Source organism: Chlorocebus sabaeus, chromosome 16 (genome assembly GCF_047675955.1).
Source record: "Chlorocebus sabaeus isolate Y175 chromosome 16, mChlSab1.0.hap1, whole genome shotgun sequence".
NCBI lineage: Eukaryota > Metazoa > Chordata > Mammalia > Primates > Cercopithecidae > Chlorocebus > Chlorocebus sabaeus.
Genome location: NC_132919.1, coordinates 6,154,746 through 6,178,117, shown reverse-complemented (window position 1 = coordinate 6,178,117; position 23,372 = coordinate 6,154,746). Strand labels below are relative to the sequence as shown.

The window sequence follows — 23,372 nt, the reverse complement described above, 5'->3', positions numbered from 1 at the left end:
TTTCTTTGCAGATTGTCTGTAACAACAGAGGCTGTGCCATGCGGTTTCTGCTCTGGGTGGGCCCTATCTTAGTTAAGGGTATTCTATTTTAAGTTTCACATTCCCAGGAGGAGAAAGAGATTTTTGATTAGCCCAGCTTTGATCAGGTGCTCAACCCTGTGTCAACCAATCATCGGTGGTCAACTGGGGAGTGGAGACGGCAGTCTTAAAGCCAAGGGGACCCTACCATTAATAGCATGTACTGGGGTAATTCCTAGAGAAGGGTGTAGTATTATGAACCAGGGGGCTACCTGGCTTGTGAGTTTTTTCAGAAGCATTTTAACATCTTTCTTCGGGGTGTTAACTCTGGTATTTCTAACCCAAAACTTTCCTTTACATCAGCTGAATCCTCATCATGGAGCTCACTGCCTGGGTTTGCAGAGGTGCTGATTTCTCAGGGGAACTTGGATCTAACGGTGTATTGGTCAGGGTTCTCCAGAGGAAAAAAATGAACAGAAATCTATCATATATTACACATACATAAATAAATATACATACATGTATGAGGAATTGGCTCAGATGATTACGGAAGCTGAGAAGTTCCACAGTCTTTGGTCTGTAAGCTAGAGACCCAGGAAAGCTTGTGGTGTTGCTCCAGTCTGAGTCCAGAGGCCTAACAATCAGGGGAGCCAATGGTGTAAGTCCCAGTTAAGGGGCAGGAGAAGATTGATGTCCCAGCTCAAGCAGGCAGGGAGATAGCAAAAGGGGTGAATTCCTCCTTCCTCTCCCTTTGAGTTCTATTCAGGCCCTCAATGACTGGATGATACTCACCCACACTGGGGAGGACAGTCTGCTCTACTGAGTCTACTGATTCTGATGCTAATCTCATCCAGAAACAGCCTCCCAGACACACCCGGAAACAATGTTTAATCTGGGTACCCTGTAGCCCAGTCGAATTGACACATAAAATTAACTATCACAAATGGGAATCAGGAGCATTTCTTCTTTCCTGATGGGTAGTTTGTATAAAGATGAGTTGGGCTTATTCGTGGGCTTGCAGACACCTCACGGGCCCCAGATATTTACATCTGGGAGGATCCCTAGACATTGCTTTGGGAAGCACGAGTCTCAGAGTACCAGCCTCAACCACAGTCCACTTCAAGGGGTTCCATATGGGGACTGCATGGCTCCCACCGTGAAAGCTTGAACTGGTCGGATCTGTGTGGGCATTGGATCTCAAGGTGGTCAGTCTGTGGGTTTGTCAGACTGAGGGGGTGTCGAAGCCGCAAGAATAATAACGACTAACTGGACCAATCAGAATTTTCCTCTCAGAAATTTAAAGGCAGGGTACAGAGGACTTCATCAGAGGGCAGCAGGAGGAGGAGTAGAGAGACAGAGTTAGCGATACAGCATCAGAGTTGCCATCCTCAGCTTCCAGAGCTGAAAGGTTGGTACAACACCATGAGAGGGTCTTAATTCTGCACAGGTTTCCTTTTTTTTTTTTTTTTTTGAGACGGAGTCCCACTCTGTCGCCCAGGCTGGAGTGCAGTGACGTGATCTGGGCTCACTGCAACCTCCACCTCCTGGGTTCAGGCAATTCTCCTGCCTCAGTCTCCCGAGCAGCTGAGATTACAGGTACCTGCCACCACACCTAGCTAATTTTAAAAATATTTTTAGTAGAGACGAGGTTTCATCATGTTGGCCAGGGTGGTCTCGAACCCCTGACCTCGGGTGATCCGTCCTCCTTGGCCTCCCAAAATGCTGGGATTACAGGCGTGAGCCACCATGCCCAACCTGCTTTCCCATTCTTAAAGAGCTTTCCAGGCCCTTTGAGATGCAGCCAGGCCATGCTCTCTGTTTTCCCTGGAAGGCCTGGCCACAAGCCAGAGACACCTGTCTCCCTCATGGTTACACATGTTCCTCAGTGAATTCCCATTTCTCAAGATGACCAGAGTCTCTGCTCTTTGCATCCATCAGAAGGAGATTGGGCCAAATGGTGAACTAAGCACTTGGTTGTCTTTTTGATCCAAATTCCTAGAAATGATAAAAAGGTATAAACCATTTAGTGTAGCATTTAAAGCAAGGAGCATGTCCTTGATGGACCAGACATTATTTTAAAAAATCTTTAGAGGATGGAAAACAAATGGAATAGAATTTAACAGCCGTAAAAAAAGCTATGCATCTATGGGTGTGCAGAGGGCTGATGGGGGGCCAGGAGAGAGCCAGGGGGCAACAGGCAGCAGGCAGACACTTTGGCCTCTTTCTTGTCTCAGTGATGGGTGTGGTCGCAGGCCTCTGCAGATGGACTCCGTCTCAGAAAGGTCACAGTTATATGGGGATCAATGAGCTCAACCATCAAGCTGAGGAAATCTCCCAAAACACACTGCCCAAGGACAAAGCATCAAACATTGAGATTGACTTCCAATTTCCAATGCCTGACAAATGGGAATTAGCAGAGAGACAGAAATAGAGGAAATTCTAAAAGAGACAATTTCCTGACTGAAGAAAGATATGCTTTTCTTGTGACTCAGTTTCCTCTTCTGTAAAATGGGCATGATGATAACATCTAGCATAGGGTGTGGAAAATATTACCTGAGTAAAGCACACTCAGAAGAGCCTGGCCATGTGAAAAAACTCAATGCAAGCTATTAACATTAATATTATTATAATTGTTATTGGAAGGTACCAAAGGGTCAACCACGTTGAGTAAAATATGCACCAAACCCCAGACTGATCATGGAAAATTCTTGCAACACCAAGGATAAAGAGAAAGATCGTAAAACCTTTCAGAAAGGGCAAGAGAGAAAAAAAGAAACAGAGAAACAGAGTCTATATAAAATAACGAGTATGAGCAACACTGAATACAAGAATACAATGAGCCATGTACTCCAAACTCTTAAGGGAAAGTAATTTAAAGCTAGAATTACATACCTTACCTCAAATGCCCTGGAGGGTAAAGATATTTTCAGTTGAGCAAGGACCCAGAAAGCTTACCTCTCATAATACATCTGAAAAAATGAGTAGACATGAAAGAAGAATTGAAGAAGACATTGGGATACAAGATGCAGTGGTATGCAAAAAACCAACAAAATTTGAAGATAAATAATATTTGATTGCGAAGAATAACAATGAGCTGGAATTCAAGTCTTAGATGATGTACTGTGAGACAACAGACAGGGAAGGTATAGGGAGAGGGGTGAAAGGAAGCAAAGAATATTCAGAATTTTGTTCTGTTCAGGGAGAAGATATAACTTCTAGATACTGACAGGTAATGTAAGTTTAAATATGAATATGAAATATTTAAGGACATTCTCTGTAAAAATCAAAACTATTAGAAGGAAAAATATTAAATATTAGATAGGAAAATGTGATAAATATACTTAGTCCACGCAATAATAGGTAGGAAGTAAGGTGGGCAGACAAGAAGAACAACCAGAAGAAATAGAAGACATGACATTAAATGGTAACAATCAGTCCACGGTAACTGTGAATGACAGTGGCATCCCTGCTACAGTGATGGGGTACAGTCATAAAGTATGGTTTAATTAGATTTAAAGAAAACAATGAAATGTAATATTTCTTGAATATTTGATTATGGAATGAAGGTTTGGACTGATCCACGTTATTAGAATTAATCTCTCTTCACTTATTTTTATAGATTAGTCCTCTTCCAATTTTACAGTGCATCAGAATCACTTGCAGTGCTTATTGAAAGCACAGCTTTCTGGGTTCCATACCCAGAGACTCAGATTTTGTAGGTCTGGGGAGTGGGATACGACCACCTAGGGTCTAAAGATCCCTTGACTGCTGTGGGACTGCCAATCCCTCCCCATTCCAGGTTGGGGAAGCTCACTCACCTCTCTCCCCTGACGGACACCACCCTGATGTCACAAAAGATGGAGAAGAGCTGATTTCAGGGTTTCTGCTTTCAATTCTTCTAAAGCTCTAAAGCCAGAAATGAAACAGCCTGGTTGTCTCCTTAGAATGGGAAGATATAGTTGGCTTTTTAACAAGTGCCTCTGTGAATGATAAGAGTTTTGCTCTAGCCAGTGGTTCTGCACATTGAAATCACCTGAGGGGCTTTTAAACTTTCCAATGCACAGGTCACACCCCAGGCCTGGTAAATCTGAATGTTTGCAGAGGGGATCGCCATCAATTTTTAAAAACGTCTTCAGGAGATTCTAAGATGCAGCCAAAATTGGGGACCATTGTCCTAAACAGTGTGGTCCTCGGGGGCAAGATCTAGAGACTTCTGGGTGTCTACATTGGAGAATTAATCCCACTCCCATCTGTATGCCTGCCCATCCAGCCATCCACTCCTTCTTTCCTTCCTTCCTTCCTTCCTTCCTTCCTTCCTTCCTTCCTTCCTTCCTTCCTTCCTTCCTTCCTTCCTTCCTTCCTTCCTTCTTCTTTCTTCCTTCTTCCTTCCTGCTTTCCTTCTTCTTTCTTCCTTCTTCCTTCCTGCTTTCCTTCCTCCCTCCCTTCCATCAACCCATCTATCCATCCTTACATCCGTTCAACAAATATTTATTGACTTGACTTTACGCCAGTCTCTGTTCTATGTACCGAAGATCAGAAGAAGTAAGCAAAATGAGCAAAAATCCCTGATCTCGGGCAGCCTTTATATTTGAACAGAAAAGACAGATGTGAAATCAGAATCCTGTACAAGGATGTCTATTGCAACGTCATTTGTGAGAATGAAGAAATTGGAAAGAGCCCTAATGTCTAATAGAGACTGTTAAATAAACTATAGAATCTTGTGCGGCAACCAGGCACTTCCAGATGCACACAGGATCGATCAAGGCAGAATGCCAAACCTTACCATTCCTGGGCTGTGTACACTTAGTTACTTCAATGTTACTTCACGACTTTGAGCCTCAGTTTCCTCATCTGTGGAATAGGGATAATGAGATTAGCCTCTTCAAACGTTATTTTATTTTAAAAATGTATTTATAGAATTAAATGAGATTATGCATTAAAAAGCTTCATGGCAGAGGAAATCCTCAATAAATATTACCTACTACGGCTTTTGTTGTTGCTATTGTTATGCTTGTTGACATAATGGCTGCATGTTAGAGGCACTGGAGATACAGAAGTATCTGTATATGTAGCAGAAAAAAGTACCAGATGTAGAAGCGGAAAACTTGAGTTCTATTGTGTAGAAGCAGAAAACTTGAGTTCTATTCTTAATTATACCAGTTATGCCTCATATGACCTGAGGCAAGGAACAATTAGGAAATGCATCAATTAGAATCTCATTGCATTTCATCTGTTAACAGCTAATAATTTGTTTCTTAGTTAAGATACTCTACTCGGATTACTTATGTTCCCCAGTGATCTTAAAACAACAGAGGTGGTAGGGCCTCCTGAAGTACACTTGCCCTATCTTATTGCCAGTCACGAGAGGGATCTAAGCTTCACCACGCATGTCCTGGCGACTTAACCCAGAGAAGGCTCCTCAACAGAGTGGCAAGAGAAATGCCCGGGTATGAATTTGCCAGTATTGCTCCTAGCTGTGGAATTAAACCCAAAAAAACTCAGTTTAGATAGGTCTTAAAAAAAAACTCAAACCAATGAAACATATACGAAACTAGAGAGAACAGTACAATGAACCCTTATGTACCCACCATCCAGTTTCAACAGTTGTCAACTCATGGCTAACATTTCATAAAATGGATCTTTAAGTATAGCCTGCATGCAGTGAGTGTGGTATCTCAGAAGGCTTCCTAATTCCTGCAGTCCAGGTCCTCGTGACATCAGGAGCCAACTCCAGCCTGAGTGCTGTAGAGTGCATGAGGCGCCGGGCATGATGGCTCATGCCTGTCATCCCAGCACTTTGGGAGGCCGAGGTGGGCAGATCACAAGGTCAGGAGTTCGAGACCAGCCGGGCTAACATGGTGAAACCTTGTCTCTATTAAAGATGCAAAAATTAGCTGGGGGTGGTGGCGGGCACCTGTACTCCCAGCTACTCGGGAGGCTGAGGCAGAAGAATCGCCTAGATCCAGGAGGTGGAGGTTGCAATGAGCCAAGAAAGCACTGTTGCATTCTAGCGTACGTGACAGAGCAAGACTCTTAAAAAAAAAAAAAAGGGGGGTGGGGGGAAAGAGTGCATGAGGAACTGACTTTGACGCAGAGCAACTTGTTAACTGTATGCCTCTGAGAACCAGTCTTGGGTGAAAGAAATGGATAGCACTGAGTCCCAGTTAAACACATGACTGAGTACCGAACACCCATTATGTTATTTATTCTCCAGAAAACCCCTAAAAGGTAGGCACGGTGTACTTAACACCCCTTATGTTATTTATTCTTCAGAAAAATCCCTAAAAGGTAGGCACTTGTATTATTTACAGACTGGGAAAGGACCTCCATAAACTGCAGGGCAAAGAGCTGGTAGGTAAGTGACTGAGCCTGTGTTTGAACCTTGGTCCAACACCCAAGCCTGATGCTTTCAATGCCTCCCTTCTACCAGTTAGAGGGGCTTCCAGGAAGGCAGGACATAAAAAACCGAGTGAGCTGTGAAAACATACGTTGTGTTGCTACCCATCGCACACAGATGGGTTTGGGAAGACCAATAATTAGCAATAATTAGTGACCTCCAAAGAGCACTGTTTGGAAGCTTGGCACATGCTTGGCATGGGGCATCCAAGCCAGTGCTTGACACTGGGCTCTTGTGATGTTGGCAGCCTGGTGATACGGAAGTCTTCTCTAGGCCTACAAGACAATCTCCGTCTTCTGTCGCTCACTCTGGCTCTTGCATTGGTCTTCATGCCATTGCCAACGTCCCCACTTGCTTCAGATTAGCCGCTAAGTCTGAAACTGGACCCAATATTTCAATAAAAGCCTCATTTAAGTTGCATAGTGTGGGAGGACTAACACCATGTTTATCGACCGGATTAATTATCAAGTGAATTTCAGAGTCCATACATAACCATTTCAACATTGTTCTTCTTAATGGGGGTTTCCTCCCTAGGAATTGCAACTGCTATTCAAATTGGTTACCCTGTAGCAGCTACTGGAATTTCAGTGAAGGGCTCATTATTTTTACATATTTCATGCTTCGTTTTCTGTTGAAAATGATCCACATTAGCTAATTGTGGATGTGTTGCTCAGGTCACGGCTGCATGGTGTGAACTCTGTATAGGAGTGATAGATCTTGCGTCCTCTGGGCTCAGAGATGGTGCCTCTTGGCTGGCAGGTGGAGGTGGTGGGAGGGAGGCAGCATCTAAATGCCAAATAAGTGGGAAGCAACTTTGTTCTTTCCTTTGAGTTATTTAGTGGAAAAGAAACTCATGCTCCAGCACAGAGCCTACTGGAACTTGGAGATGTGGTTCAGAAACATGGACATACCTGCTCCCTTGTACTCCCGACGATGGACACCTTAGCCCCTCTCTAGGGGAGAACAGTCCTTCCTCATTTCATCCTTATAGTATGCTCTAGGGTCTGGCAGAGCAGAGCACTGCATCCTCTCATCACATTTGAGAAATCTAAGGCTCTGTGAAGTATTAATAAAACGTCTTGTCTGAAGTCACATAGAGACAGTGGCAAAGTCAAGTCTTAGATATCAACTTCAGAACTCTGTAGAGCTCATGTCTTCCCTTTATGCAACACAGCCCCTTCCTATTAGATTAGTGTCAGGGACACACATATAATTTTTTGACTGTTCAACATGGCTTTGGGTAACCATATGTTCTGGGTGACTCTTCCACCTGAGCATGTGACCCAGGGTATCCAATCAAAGTATTTCATGCCTTGACCTCAGTGATTGGTTCAGTCATGGGCATGTGATCCAAGTTGGGCAAATGAGAGCTGCCTCTGGGATTTTTGCTGCAACTCTCGAAAACAAAGGTTCTCTCCTTCCACTGGTATGACCAGCTGTGAGGAAGATGGAGGTCTAGAGCTGGTAGTGGCTACTTTATTGCAACATGGGGAGGCCCTCCCTGGGAATTTAGTGAGAACACAATGAAACAGTGTCCTGTGACACTATTGGACCTCTTGGGCCCCACCACGCCTAAGGCCAGCTAAACTACAATGCCCAGTTACATGAGACAGTAGATTCCTTCCCCACCCTTGCTTTTTTGGTTTGACTTGAGTTTCTTATTTTGTTTACTACCACAGGGCAGTTGGGCATGGAGGACTCCAGGGCTTCTTCCAACTTAGAGGATGCTCCATCCCCATGGGGCCATCGGGCTCCTCTTGCTGTCTGGCTGAGCTGCTCAGGTTGTCATCTAGGAGGCAGATACTTGAAGTGTTAATTCTGTGACTGGGGGCATTGCTTGTCAGCCAGGTTTCCCTAGCATGGTGGGGACAGAGAGCAGAGAGCTGGGGCTCTGCAAGGACAGGTCCAGAATTCTGTGCTGGGTCATTTTGCTTGGGGTCTCCGGAACTACCCCCCAGGGATACACTATCATCAGAGAGGACACACCAGTGAATCAGTATGTCTAATTGGTGACTATGTTAGTGTTTCAGATGTCTGGGATATAAGCTGGTGACATTCACAGTGTCACTATGACCCAGCTCTGCCATCCATGGGTTTGAGCAAAGAAGCAGATGATGAAAGTTGTCCCCCAGTAACAGAGTTAACACTTCAGGTATCTGCCTCCTAGATGACAACCTGAGCAGCTCAGCCAGGAAGCAAGAGGAGCCCAATAGCCCCATGGGGATGGAGCATCCTCTAAGTTAGAAGAAGCCCTGGAGTCCTCCATGCCCAACTGCCCTATGGTAGTAAACAAAATAGGAAACCCAACTCAAACCAAAATCAAGACACTCAGGGTGAGCTTAAGAAGGTGACATCTAAGCAGCAACTTGAAGGAGGTGAAGGAGTTTGTTTGGCTGACTTCGGGGAGAAGCCAGTAGGAATAGCCAGCACCATGGCCCAAAGGTGGGTGTTAGGCCTGGCATGACTGAGGAGCAGCAAAAAGCCCAGGAATACTGGAGCAATTAAGGGAGCACAGGGTAGGCGATGAGACCAGAGAGGTGGGGAGGGCCAGGCCAGGAGCACCTGGTCCTGGATTGCCCAGGATAGGTGCATTTGTACCTGTACTTCTGGCAGAAGTATTAACAGCATCTCACGTCACTCTCAAGAGTACCCCTGTTAGGATGATACAGCAAGTGGACATGTACCTGCAGGCCCTTGTAAAGACTTTGGTTTTTGCTCCTAATGAAAAAGGGCTTCTATTGAAGGATAAGAAGGAAAGTGAAGAGGGATAGAAAGAGGATTCCAGACAGAAGAAAGAGCTTGTGCAAAGGCCCTGTGGTGGGAGAGAAGGATAGTATCAGATCTTGGTTTTGACTAATCACTCTGGGTGTACCATGAAATATGAGTGGGGTGGGGTAGGGGCCAGCATAGATGTGGGAGAGCAGTTAGGAAAGAATGGCCATGGTCCATGTGAGGAATGATGCTTGTATGTAACTGGCTGAGCACAGCATCCTTTGCCTAGAACTGAAAGGATCCCATATGTATTATTATTATTATTGTTCACCAAGACCCAAGTCTTCCAGGAAACAGAATGTGGGTCCCAGTCTCTGGTTCAGGCCATAACTAGCATGATAACTTCTTGGTAAACACATTTTAACCATAAATCATTAAGGTTGTTGGCAGCAGGTCCTCTGTAGTAAAACAGCAGATAATGCCACTCTGTTATGGTGCATTGTTGGACTAGCGTCTTTATGCAATTTCAGAAAATTTAACCTAGTAAATTGACTTCTCCTAGAGAGTTGAGCTAAACATTTTCTAATAAGTAGGAGGTTAATTTCTCTTCCTTTGTGATGCTGTTAGAATCTGTGATAGCTACAACATAAATTTGTATAATCTCACACTCTCAGCAGGAAATAATGAGGGAAACAGTGGTTTTGACAAATAATTATGATTGAGCTGACGTGAATCTACTTGAGCTGTTAACGTATGTTGAGTGGTATGTGAATAGTGCATGGTGAATTCCAGAGGCTCTTCTGATGGTCTCCTGTTGAAGGTACAGACTATTGGGAGAGACTCGCCCTCTTCTAGTACGACTGAACTCTTCTAGTTGCACTGGTGGACTGTCTCCCATTTGAACACTTTGGACTTGACATTTTGACATTTCTTTCTTCCCTGGGGTGCTTCTGACCCCTGCCGTGAGCTGGGGCTGGTGGCTGGGGTAGGATTCCGATGTGTGCTGCACTCACTAGCCGCATTCCCCCCTGGGTTTAGAGCGGAGACCCTGGGGAACATTTGAAAGAGTTCTGGGTGTGGCAGGGCTCAGGGTTGAGTCTAGTCAAGAGTCACCTTGTTTGGAGTATCAGACATTAGTCCTACCACAATGCATGTGACTGAAGGGTATGAGATAGCAGACTTTGGTGGGGATCAAAATGGTGAAGGTAGACCGTTTGGACAAAAATAAAAACGGTGAATGGTCACCAGCTTGATGGAGCAGTGGACACCAGTGATATGTCTGACTTGAAGTGTGTCCCGAAGTCTGTGACCCTCTCAGGTCTAGCCAGTTCAGATCTCGCCCTCTTTGTGATCCTCAAACTGAACTCATGTCAGTTGAGTTCCAACCTTCCAGAGTTGGAAAGGTAAGATAGATATTGAACTCACACACCTCTCTCCATCTTGGCTGCATCACCTTAGGCCCCACCACCATCTGTCTCTTGAATCTGCACCACCTTGACAGCCAGGAGGCAAGCTCAGTTTCACTATTATTATTTTGCTTACCTGAGCCGGTGTCTGATTGCAGTTGTGCTCGTATGAGTACAAATACGCATAGAATATCTGACGCAGACATATGAGTGTAGACCTGCTCTGTACCCAGTTGGCTGTTTGCTTTTCCTGAAGATCTTGTGTGCCCTTCCGTATCTGTGCCCATTATTCTGAGTGGTCATTTCCCCCATACTACTAAGTGTCTCCTACTATTCGTTCTATCTTCCAAGTGCTAGCTGGGCACATGACTGCCAAGCTAGAAACTACATTTCCCAGCCTTCTTTGTGGCCAGAGAAGCCAAGTGACTCATGTGACTAAATTTGAACCAATGGGATGTGAGTGGAGGTGCCATGTGAGTTCCACCTTAAAGACAAACTCACTTGACCTTGATTCCCTTTTGCTACCTTCTTGCTTGTTGGGAAACATCCATGGTAGGAGACCACTTGGACACAGAGATGGAAGTCTCATGTTGAGGCTGGCAGTGTCGACTGGCCTGCCCTGAATGATCTTGTAGAATGAGGCCATTTACCCTTTCTTGATCCCCGTCCATCTTTGCATAAGACAGACACTATCTCATTTAAGTCACTGGTTTTTGTTTGTTTGTTTGTTTTGTTTTGTTTTGTTTTAAGATGGAGTCTCGCTCTATTGCCCAGGTTAGAGATGCAGTGGTGTGATCTCGGCTCACTGCAACCTTCGCCTCCCAGGTTCAAGCAATCCCCCTGCCTCAGCCTCCCAAGTAGCTGAGACTACAGGCGCGTGCCATCACACCCGGCTACTTCCTGTATTTTTAGTAGAGATGGGATTTCACTGTGTTAGCCAGGATGGTCTTGATCTCCCGACCTTGTGATCTGCCTGCCTCAGCCTCCCAAAGTGCTGGGATTACAGGCGTGAGCCCCCGGCACGTGGCCTGCCACTGTATTTTTTAGTCTCTTTGTTATACTCCTAAGTCTGTACTCTGGTCAGTATCTCATACTGACCCTGCCCATATATAGCAAAGCCTGCAGCGTCTCCAGAACCTTTGGAGCTGTCATCTCATCTGATCTTAACAGTGACCCCTGTGAGTCAGGGAGGGTGTGTAGCAGCTACCACACTTCACTGAGAAGGAAACTGAGGTTCATAGAGGACAGGGTTTTGCCCATGGGCACAGATACAGAGTGAGGACAAGAACCCAGGTCCCGAGCCTCCCAGTGTCGAGCTTGTTCCCTGTGCCAGGCTACTGCTTGTAACACTGAATCAAGACCATAATGTTGTTATTAAAATATTTACTTGCATGAAAAATTTCTATTACCTGAAACTCATGTATTATAGATGGAATCAGTAGCTTAGAAGGAAATAAACAAGAGGAATCACTTTAATAACAAAAGCTATGCAGATAAATTCCTCATTTCAGCAAGCTCTTGGCGGTCCCAAATAAATATATCATTTTTATCAGGCAAGTGCTCTAGAAACAGCGTCTTCAGGAAATATGTCAAAATAATCTCCCTGCCTGCGCTCCTTTTTGGAGGAAGGAAATATGATGGTGGCAGCAAAAAGAACGATTAACAGGAGTTTCCTGACTACAATACAAACCGTCATAAAGAAGGGTAATGAGAGAGCTGGTCAAGCCGATCTCAGGGTTTCCTTCCAGCCTCAGTGGAGCGTGGCAGGGGGTGCCCTGGGCTGGGAGTCCGAAGTCAAGACTCCACCCTCACAGCTGTGAGACACGAGGCACACTGCTCATCCTCTCTGAGCCTCTATTGGCCTGCCTCAGAGAGCTATTCATGTGGAGAAAATTTCAATTGAATATGGCTATGCACAAATGAATGTGTGACCCTATTTGTCATTAATGTTATTATTTAAGTCATGTAAAGGAGGGATGAGGGAAACAATTCCAGAGAATAGGGGTCTGATAAATACTGGCTGGGGAGCGAAGGGAGTGTGTGCGTACATGTGTGTATGTGTGTGCGTACATGTGTGTATGTGTGCATGCATATGCATGTGTGCACATGTGTGCATGCGTGTACATGTGTATGTGCATGCACATGTGTATGTGCATACACATGTACGTGTATGTGTGTACATGCATGTATGGACATGTAGGCGTGTGCATGTGTGTACGTGTGTGCATGTGTGTGTGTGCATGTGTATGTGTACATGTGTGTGCATGTGTGTACGTGTGTGTGCATGTGTATGTGTGTGTGCATGTGTGTGTACGTGTGTGTGCGCATGTGTATGTGTACTGTGTGTTTGCATGTGTGTGTACGTGTGTGTGTGCATGCTCACACATTCTTCTCTGTGCTTCTCTGTAAATGCACCACCATTCACCCAGGCCTCAGTGATCAAACCCCAGAGCCATCTCAGCTGTCGGCTCTCTCGCTCCCTGTAGACAGTGAGTCCTGAGCCCCTGCAGTGCCTGACCTTCCTACTCATTCTTGTTCCCACCACCCTGACCTGTCCTCCACCTCGCTGTTCCCTCCTGAGATCAGAATGCCGTAGCTTCTGATTGCTGTCTCAGCCTGCCCTCGTCTCTCTGCCTTCCCACCCTTTCCTGACACTTGCCACCTGTCTTAGCTTCCCAAAGGACAAATTGTGTCACTTCCCTTCTGAGAAGCCTTCATTGCCTGTAGGGTAAAGTCCAAAGTCCTCACTTGACACTCGGGGCTCTTCTTACCTCTGTCTCCCCAGTGCTGCCCAGTGCTGGCATGTGATCCCACAGTCACCAAACACGCGCTGTCTTTGACGCTCCCACACCTGTTCACGTAGTGATCCGTCTGCCACGACCTTTCCCTTCTTCTTTGGGGGCAGTAGCTCACCCTCTAAGATACCACTGGGGATTGTCACAGGCAGAGGCAAAGGCTTTCTCTCCTTGGCTCATCTCAGACTCCCATCCGTACCTATGTGGCTCCCTCCACACCCTCTGAGCTGCAGCTTGCCATCTGCTTCTTCCAGCCCAAGGCAGGAAGGGGAAGAGGGAGTATTGCCAAGGTCCTGCTCTTTTTTTGTTTTTGTTTTTGTTTTTTTTTTTTGAGATGGAATCTTGCTCTGTCACCCAGGCTGCAGTGCAATGGCACAATCTCAGCTCACTGCAACTTCCACCTCCCGGGTTCAAGCAATTCTCCTGTCTCAGCCTCCCAAGTAGCTGGGACTACAGGTGCCACCACGCCCAGCTAATTTTTGTATTTTTAGTAGAGACGGGTTTTCACCATTTGGTCAGGCTGGTCTCGAACTCCTGACCTCGGGTGATCCATTCACCTCGGCCTCTCAAAGTGTTGGGATTACAGGCGTGAGCCACGGTGTCCAGCCAAGGTCCTGCTCGTAAGGTGCAGCAACCCTGCCTGCTAGCAGAACATGGGCTCTGACCCATCAGACCAACATCTCCACTCTTGGGAAGGGATAGGAAATAGGAATGCAGAGGCAGGGATTTCGGGACAGGTAGGGCAACGGCCCTCCCCTTTAGCAGTCTTATAATATTTCAAGCCCAAGCCAAGAAGCAAACTTTTCCCTTTTCTTCCCTGTGTTGCAATACCGTTGCCTGTACCCACCTGATTTAGTCACAGCTCATCTCCATAGCAACCCACGTTCCTCACCAAGCTGTTAGGGTCTCTCTCAGGAGAGGAGGGAAATGAAAGATTGGACTCTTTTTCATTTGGAATCCTGTCTAGCGCCCTTATGTTCTAGTAGGCTCCTGGCAGGAGCCAAAAAGAAGAAATAACATGTGACAATTAGTCCAAACCAATCCTTAAGTATCCTGTGTCATGTGCGTCACTCAGCCACACGGACACAGAATCTGCAAGTATGTGTGTATATCTTTGCCACAAAGAGGGATGTGGAAGGATCTAAGCTCAGATCATATTAATGTTCCTGATCCTAAGAGGAGGCTGGAACTATGCAGGGGGATGCAGAGTGTCCTTGAGTGACTCTGTCTTCAAGTAAGAAAATCCCCAATGCTTGACACCCGAGGCTCAAAATCAGTTCTCTGGACTTTGATGCTGACGCCCTTTGCATAATACCTGCTAATGTGTGTGCATGCATGCATTTGTGTGTGTTCACATGCGTGTGTACACGCACATTTGTGCATGTGTGCACATGGAGAGTGATTGGATTTGCCTGTGTAGGAGTGTATAAGAGCCAAGGGCCCACACAATCACGGGCAGAGCTGATTTCCCTTGATAATGCTGGTGTACCTCGATAACTAGCCTGCCAAAGGTAGAAGTAACTTTTGCGTTGTTTCTCTCAACTCCTCCACTTGACGGTGAGGAGGAACTTGCAAAAGTTGATCATCAGTTTCTCTATCAGACATGCCCAGCAAAATTGTGCTACGCATAATACACCAGTAATTAACCTTGTAAACTCACTTTTTGAACAGCTCTCGTCTATAGTTTACAATTAATTAGGGGATCCACAAGGGAATGACTCTGAAGAAGATAATTATGCCCCTTCCTGGGGTTATGGGGAGCTTCGCTAGTCAAGAGGCATCTTATTTTCCCCGGGAAATTAAACCAGTGCTCCATTATCAGATGGTTTCTAAATGAGTAAAGGACTGAATTTTGACATCACGGTCTCATTTCGGCAAGAAAGAGACAAACTGACAAGCTGTTTTGTCACATGCTTGTTTGAGCAGAACATTTTGAGGAATGTCTCTGGGTCTATCTGGGAAGAGGAGCCACCGGGTAGGAAAAATGTCCTAGATGACCAAATGTGACAGGGCTGTTTGCCAAGTAATCACCCCACGCCTAAGCACAGGAAAAGAGGAAATGCAGTTCCATTTTCTGCTCTTGGACCAGAGGGAGTTTGCTCAGGGTGGGGAGTCAGAGCACATTTAGTAAAATATTATGACCATTCCGCATGGCTGTTGATGCTTGTGTACACAGCGGTATGAAATCAACTGATTCTGCCTGATAACATTTTGCTCATCACTAGCAGGTCCCTCTCCGGATGGCCTTCCAGCTCGCACACCTGTCTTCCCCAGGAATGGCCCTCGTGACTCAGAGCCGTTGCCCTGCAGCCTCAGCCTGCCTAGTGAACCGATCTGTCCAAAGTGAGGACACATGACCTCAGCTGGGCCAATCAGATTCTCTCCACCGGGAATGATGAATGAAGGCAATTCCACTGGGAGCCTTGACTTTGAACGGCATTTGGTAAGGACAGTTCCAGTGATGGGGTCCTCCTCTTTGGAGAGAAGGGAGGTGGAAGTGAAGATTTGGAGCCTGGCTTTGGATCCAGACATTTCTGGGTTTGAATCCTGACCCACTTCTGGCCCCAGTCCCAGCCCTGTGACCTTCAGCAAGTGACTTAACCTCTCTGACTTCAATTTCCTCACCTGGGAAAATGGAAATCAGGTAAGGAGGAAAAAAATTCTATTTAAAAACTATCTTAAAGTCACTTTTACTGGTTGTGAAATCTCTCGATAAATGGACTTTGGCTACATTGATAAACTCTTTGGTTTTGAAAAAAATAGGCCTGAGGATGTGTGTGCCTGGAAATTCACAGAAAGAGATTTATTTTGTTCTAAAGAATGAGGTCAGAATCACAGAGCCACCATCTTGCAGCCCCGCGTGTGTTTGCCTGAGTCTGCTTGAACCCTGAGTGCCAACCTGTCCCCTGCATGGTCCTTTTTCTGCTCTGACAAGATGAAAGAGACAATCATGAACTAGGAAAAACGCGCCAAACTTCAGGCACAAGTGTGCATTGCTGGGAAAGAAATTGGTTGCAGAAAGAAAAAGGTGGTTCATAGAATAGCTACAGCAGATGATTAAAAAAAAAACTTCAGCTCTTAAAGAAGTTAGGGGCTGGCACGTGTGGCTCACACCTGCAATCCCAGTACTTTGGGAGGTGGAGGCGGGTGGATCACCTGAGGTCAGGAGTTCCAGACCAGCCTGGTCAACATGGTGAAACCCCATCTCTACTAAAAAAAATAAAAAAAATTAGTCAGGCGTGGTGGTGGGTACTTATAATCTCAGCTACGCGGGAGGCTGAAGCAGGAGCATCGCTTGAACTCGGGAGGCAGAGGGCAGAAGCTGCAGTGAGCCAAGATTGCGCCATTGCATTCCATCCTGCGTGACAGAGCAAGACTCCATCTCAAAAACAACAACAACAACAAAAACAAAAAATTAGGGGCAAACAATATCTGGTATTGAAGAGGTGAATACACTTATGAGTTAAAGTAGATCAAGGAACAGTGATCCACTTTAGCAATCCTAAAGTTCAGGCATCTCTGGCAGCAAACACTTCTTTAACCACTGCAGGCTGTGCTGAGACACAGCAGCTGATGGAAATCGCTACCCAGCGCCTTAAGACGGCGTGATGCAGACAGTCTGACTGGTTTAGGAAGATGGGCTGAACCTCTGCCCAAACCATCTGTGGATGAAAAAGCACCACTTGCTACTGGAGAGGATGATGATGAAGAAGTTCCAGCTCTTGCAGAGAAGTTTGATGAGGCTTCCAAGAATGAGGCAAACTGAATTAAGCCAACTTCTGAAGAAGATAAAACCTAAAACCTGCAGAAATTACTGGGAGCTGCTATTTTACATTATTACTGCTTTTTTTTTTGGACAGAGTCTCACTCTTGTCACCCAGGCTGGAGTGCAATGGTGCGATCTCGGCTCACTACAACCTCCATCTCCTGGGTTCAAAAATTCTCTTGCCTCAGCCTCCCAAGTAGCTGGGATTACAGGCGCCGACCACCACGCCTGGCTAATTTTTTGTATTTTTAGTAGAGATGGGGTTTTACCATGTTGGCCAGGCTGGTCTTGAACTCCTGACCTCAGGTGATCCACCCATCTCAGCCTCCCAAGGTGCTGGGATTACAGGAGTGAACCACTGTGCCCGGCCTCAATTGCTTTTTAAAACTGTTTTATGGATCTGATAAAATCTAGATCTCTAATATTTTTAAGCCCAAGCCCCTTGGACACAGCAGCTTTTTGCTTACATACAATTCATTTTTGCTTACATACAATTGATTACTTGTAGGTAATTAAGCTGAAGAAGCCTGGAAATAAGGTTTGAAACAAAGGTTAATACAGTTATTGGCCTATTTAAAAGAAAAAGAATTGTAGAGTTTCTAGAGTGAGTGGGCTTAGGGGAGGAGAGGGAGGAGGAGACCGTTGGTGGGAGTGACGAATAATGGGGGAATCTGGGACTTCTGGAGAATGTTTTCAAGTTTCCTTCTCTGATGTTGCTTTCACCGAACCCAGAACCCAGGAGCCGGCAAGAGTTAGTGGGCGGTGCTCACGGAATTCACACACTTTTTCTCTCAAGACCACAAGCAAGTGTACTCTGGGCTTGGCACTTGCCAGGAAACTGGAAATCTTCCCCCTGAGTTTCCTCATTCTTGGCAGGTTTTGAGTTCTAAATGAGCCAAATCTCTCTAGCCCCTTTAGTGAAAAAAAATGAGCTTTAACCATGAGGGAAGTTGCCTTGGTGGTCCAACCACCAGACTTTCGTGGTGGAAGAACACGCCAGACTCTGTCCGTGGACAACCCTCCTGGGAAGTGGACGTGTTCTTTAGGCCGTAACTCGGGGGGTCTCAAGTCCCTGCAGCCACACACAAGGCTCCTTATGGATCCAGAAGTTCCACGATGGCAGTTGTCTTTGCTCCCCCACCATTACTCCATCATTTCATTAACTTTTTCTGAATTCTCAAGGCCAGAATTACATGGTTCCGATTGTCCCTCTCATCATGTTTCCATCTTCCTGGTCTAATTCTGCTGAATGCTTTCTAGGCGTACTGCACAGCTGCCATCCAAGGGCTTTGCTTTAATAAATCCACTCTCTCCTGCATCCTTTCCTAGTTTTTGATTTACTTCCTTGTCTGCAGTGAGCATACCCTCAAGTAACTTTTTTAAAAAAAAGGTACATGGGAAGTAAATCTTCTGAGTCTTTGATGTCCGAAAATGCCTTTATATTATCTTGGCATATTCAATATAGACTATAGAATTCTAGAGTAAAAATTATTTTCCATCAGCACCTCGGTGGCATTTTCCCATTACCTTCTGGTGTTCAATGATGCTGACAAAAAGTTTCTGATGCCAGGTTGATTTTGTTCTTTTGGGGGTGAACTTTTCTCTCTTTTGGTAAGTTTTCTTTTCAGAACAGAGCTCAGCGAATTTTCCTCTGTAAAGGGCCAGATAGCAAATAGCTTAGACTTTGCAGCCATGTGGTTTCTGTTCTAACTGCTCAGCGCTGCTGCTGTAGCATGAAAGCAGCCATAGCCGATACATGAGCAAACAAACACGGCCATTTCCAATAAAACTTTATTGACAAAAACAAGTGGTGGGCCAGATTTGGTTCATGAATTTAGTTTGCCAACCTATCTGCTTTAGAAGGTCAAAGGTCTTTTTATGCTTGACATTTTAAATTTTTCCAGTGAACTGTCTATACATTATTCTTTATTCATTGACTATGCTTGAACACTTAGTGAAACTTCCTACACTGATATTCATGTCCTTTAGCTTTGATAAGTTTCTTAGTTTCTTACTTTTCTAAATGTGTGTGTGTATATATATATATCTAAATGTATGTGTGTATATATATAGATATATGTATATATCAGTATCTGTTGAACCTCCCAGATTTATTCAGTATATCTTTTTTCTTTTCTCGCTCATCTTGTTCATCTCTTTTTGTTGTTGGTTTTGTATTTTTCTGAACTATTGGTTTTGGCTTTTTAAAACAATCCTTTTACATATTTCAAAAATTTTGGCCATGTATTTTTATTTTTAACAGTTTCTTTTTGTTTTCTAATTGTTTCTGTTTTATAGAATTATTTTATTTTATAATGGATGCAATATCTGCTGGATTCTTCCTGAAGATACCAGAGGCTTTTGTTTGTTTCCAATTGTCTTGTATTCCCTGAATTGTCTCTAATCCCTTAGGGGTCAGTATTTTCCTTTGTTATTGTTGAGTTATTCTCTTTTCTATTGCAGGTTGTTTTCTCTTTAAAAATATCTGGTGCCCCGGTTGACAATTTGCATTTACATTAAGGTATATAGAGTTGCTTCGGTAGTCTATGAGCATGAGAGCATGCGGAGACCTTGTTAAATTGTGGAATTTGCTCTAAGATGTTGGTAAAGGAGCTTTAGAGATTGGAAGACCCCTGAATACCAGTATATGGAGGTCTGTTTCTCTGGAGTGTGGTTGTTTTTAAAACATGTCCACAGATTCTGGGGGACGCTTCCCTTCAGGAGAGGGAGCTTCATTCCACTCTCTTGAGTGAGGATTGGGCTTAGTAACTTGATTCTGCTGAGTAGAATATGGTCAATGTGCCTATGTGTGACTTCCAAGATTTGGTCATACAAGGCAACTGTTTCTTCTTTGTTCTTCCTCTTGGGGGAAGTCAGCCCCCATACCCTGAGGACACTCAAAGAGCCCTGTGGAGAGGTCCATGTGGTAAGGAGCTGAGGCCTCCAGGCAACAGCCCTGTGAGTGTGCCGTCTTGAAAATGGATCATCCAGCCCCAGTTAAACCAAATAGTTAAGACTTTGTGGCCCTGTAGTGTCTGTTCTGATTGCTCAGCTCTGCTTTTGTAGCGTATAAGCAGCCACAGATAGTACATGAACAAACGCATATGGCCATGTTGGAAAACTTCAATCCTGGATGACATCTAAGCTTCGGCCTTATAAGAAACCTTGAGCTAGAACAATTCAACTAAACTACCCTCAAACTCCTCATCCACAGAAATTGTAAGATAAGAAATATGTGTTGCTGTAAGTGACTATGTTTGGAGTCATTTGTAACTAATACATGGGCTATCAACTTTTCTCGAGATTGACCCTTTGATATTTTACTCGGATATCTCTACATAGCTGCTAGGAGTTTTGGTCCAAGAGCGGATTAAGATATTTTATATAGAGATAATCAACTCAATTACTCTGATTTTAGCCTCATGTCTCATTTCCATTTATATCTGAAATTTCTGAGTCCCAAATGCAGGGTTCTGGAGGGCAGATTACTTCCTGAACTGCATCCATTTCCATCCCTACACTTCGCGTGGCTTCCTCTACACTGCCTCACCAGTTATCACCCATCCACCTGCTTCCTAGCTTCCATAAATGTATTGATACCGCTTTTTTTTTTTTTTTGGAGACAGAATTTCACTCTTGTTGTACCCTGGAGTGCAATGGCACGATCTTGGCTCACTGCAATCGATGCCTCCTGAGTTCAAGTGATTCTCGTGCCTCAGCCTCCCGAGTAGCTGGGATTACAGGCACCTGCCACCATATCCAGCTAACTTTTTGTATTTTTAGTAGAGACGGGGTTTCACCATGTTGGCCAGGGTGGTCTCAAACTCCTGACCTCAGGTGATCCACCCGCCTCGGCCTCCCAAAGTGCTGGGATTACAGGCATGAGCCACCACGCCCGGCCAATTTATTGATCTCTCTTGTCTGCTGATGTCTCTCTTCTTATTGTCTTTATTGATCTGTGCTTATAACTTGTACAGGTCTTTTACTTTCATTTTAATAGGATCTCAGGTGAGAGAGGAAATACATAACTGTGATTAATGTATACTTTTGATCCCACCTTTCTAGAATGGTCAAAGGTCTATAACTGGAAGCACATCAGAAAGATACATGCAAAAGTCCGGATAATAAAGCTTCGGGCTCATTTTCGCATCACGAAGAGCTGAGAAGCCAATCATGAATTGTGTGCCTTCATTTTTAACCCCAAACTTTGCAGGTCTCATGGAGAATGTTGGTTCTGATTACCTCAGAGACAGAGGCCGTTCATAATTGTGGAGCATAGTTTACTTCTGCTAAGCCTTTCATTTCATAACCACAAGTCGAGTTCGTCAGCTATTTCCATGTGACAAAGCCTCTGATGAAGGCTGAGAGGCTTAATGAACAAATAATTAGTTTTAAGAACATAAGACGACACAAAAGCACAACTAATGCCTTTTTAATTGCTTTCGCTCTCACATCTTGAGAAAACACATATACCCGTGTCTCACGGAATCACGGTTATCTGCATTGGCGACTCTGGCACATCAGGGAATCAGAGGCCCCAGTTTCAGACGGGGATACTGTGGGGCAAAGAAGCTGGGCTTTGGTTAGTCCATCTGCTGACCCTCAGAGCACCCCTAGAATTCTAAGGATAGAATGTCTAACCCATGGACTCTTGAGATAGTTGTAAAAAGGGGATCTTCTGGACCAGAGCTTCAAAAAGCCAAGGACATTCAAGATCTAGAGCCTCTAAGGGGAAAGCTTGAGGAGTTAGGTGGGGCGGGCAAGACATGAATACAGGCTGGGTGCGGTGGCTCATGCCTGTAATCCCAGCACTTTGGGAGGCCAAGGCAGGCGGATCACTTGAGGTCAGGAGTTCGAGACCAGCCTGGCCAACACGGTAAAACCCCGTCTCTACTAAAAATACAAAAAGTTAGCTGGATATGGTGGCAGGTGCCTGTAACCCCAGCTACTCAGGTTGCTGAGGCACAAGAATGGCTTGAACCTGGGAGGTGGCAGTTGCAGTGAGCCGAGATGGAGCCACTGCACTCCAGCCTGGGCAATAGAGTAAGACTCAGTCTCGGGGGGGGGAAAAAGAGAAAAGAAAAGAATAGAGAAGAAGAAAATAAAATAAAATAAAATAAAACTATGTCCAGTTTTTGTAGTAACAAAGTAAAGTAACAAAACTAGTAACAAAGTAAAGTATCAAAAGCTAGAGATAGTTTTTGTTACTCCTGAGATGAAAGAACTTCTTTATGATAGTCTTCAGACTTAGCCATAGAGCTATATGACATGATGCCTGCTTTCTTTGTTCTTAAGTTTAGGTGTGAAGGTTATATTCTCATGGGGTAATAAAGCAAATGAACAAATAGTCTGATAAACAAAATAATTCTATGATTGGATAGGCCACGGCAAATGGATAGGGCACTCTAACAGAGGAAAAGGGGAGATCTTTTTTGAAGGGTGCGATTGAGAGTCTGAAAATTATACAGTCAAAGGGTCAAGAATTTGTTCTAAAGGTTGAATAGAGGGGGAGGAATTTCACTGTCTATTCTAAATTGTTTTAGTTTTTTTGTCTTTCAAGAATGTCACTTTTGTAATAGTTTTATTAATACTTTAAGTAAATGATGTTTCAAAGTTTGCTATCTTTTGTGCCTCCTACTCTCTTTTGCCCACTTACTTAGTCAGTAACCTTTTCTAATTCATTGGCTCTGTATCTGCCCCTGGGTGGACCTCTTTTTTTTTCTGAAACAGAGTCTCAGTCTGTCACCTAGGCTGGAGTGCAATGGCGCGATCTCGGCTCACAGCAACCTCCGCCTCCCAGGTTCTAGTGATTCTCCTGCCTCAGCCCCCTAAATAGCTGGGATTACAGGCACCCCTCACCACACCGGCTAATTTTTGTCTTTTTAGTAGACACGGGGTTTTGCCATGTTCGCCAGGCTGGTCTGGAACTCCTGACCTCAGGTGATCCACCTGCCTCAGCCTCCCAAAGTGCTGGGATTATAGGCATGAGCCACTGTACCTGGCCCTGGGTAAACCTCTAAGTATGGAAACAGAACCAGTTCCTTGAGCCTTTGAGTGTCTCATAGATCAGTGAAAGAAGTGCCTGATGAAAGTAGCTGCTCAATAAATATTAATTGAATGAATAAATGCATTATATTTACATGCAGCACAATCATTTGACCTGCTTTTCCCAGCCTCTCCGTGTTGTAGCCATCTTCCCATGTCAGCGCATCATCAAGTTTCTACAAGCAGCTGGAGGACGGAGATTTTTTTCTGTTTTAATCACCCAGGGGACTTAC

General features: G+C 44.8%; 1 pseudogene; it reads left to right on the top strand.

The window, feature by feature from the left end:
- The first annotated feature begins 16,263 nt into the window (after positions 1-16,263).
- LOC119620332 (transcription factor BTF3-like) lies at positions 16,264-17,143 on the top strand (annotated as a pseudogene).
- The last annotated feature ends 6,229 nt before the right edge of the window (positions 17,144-23,372 follow it).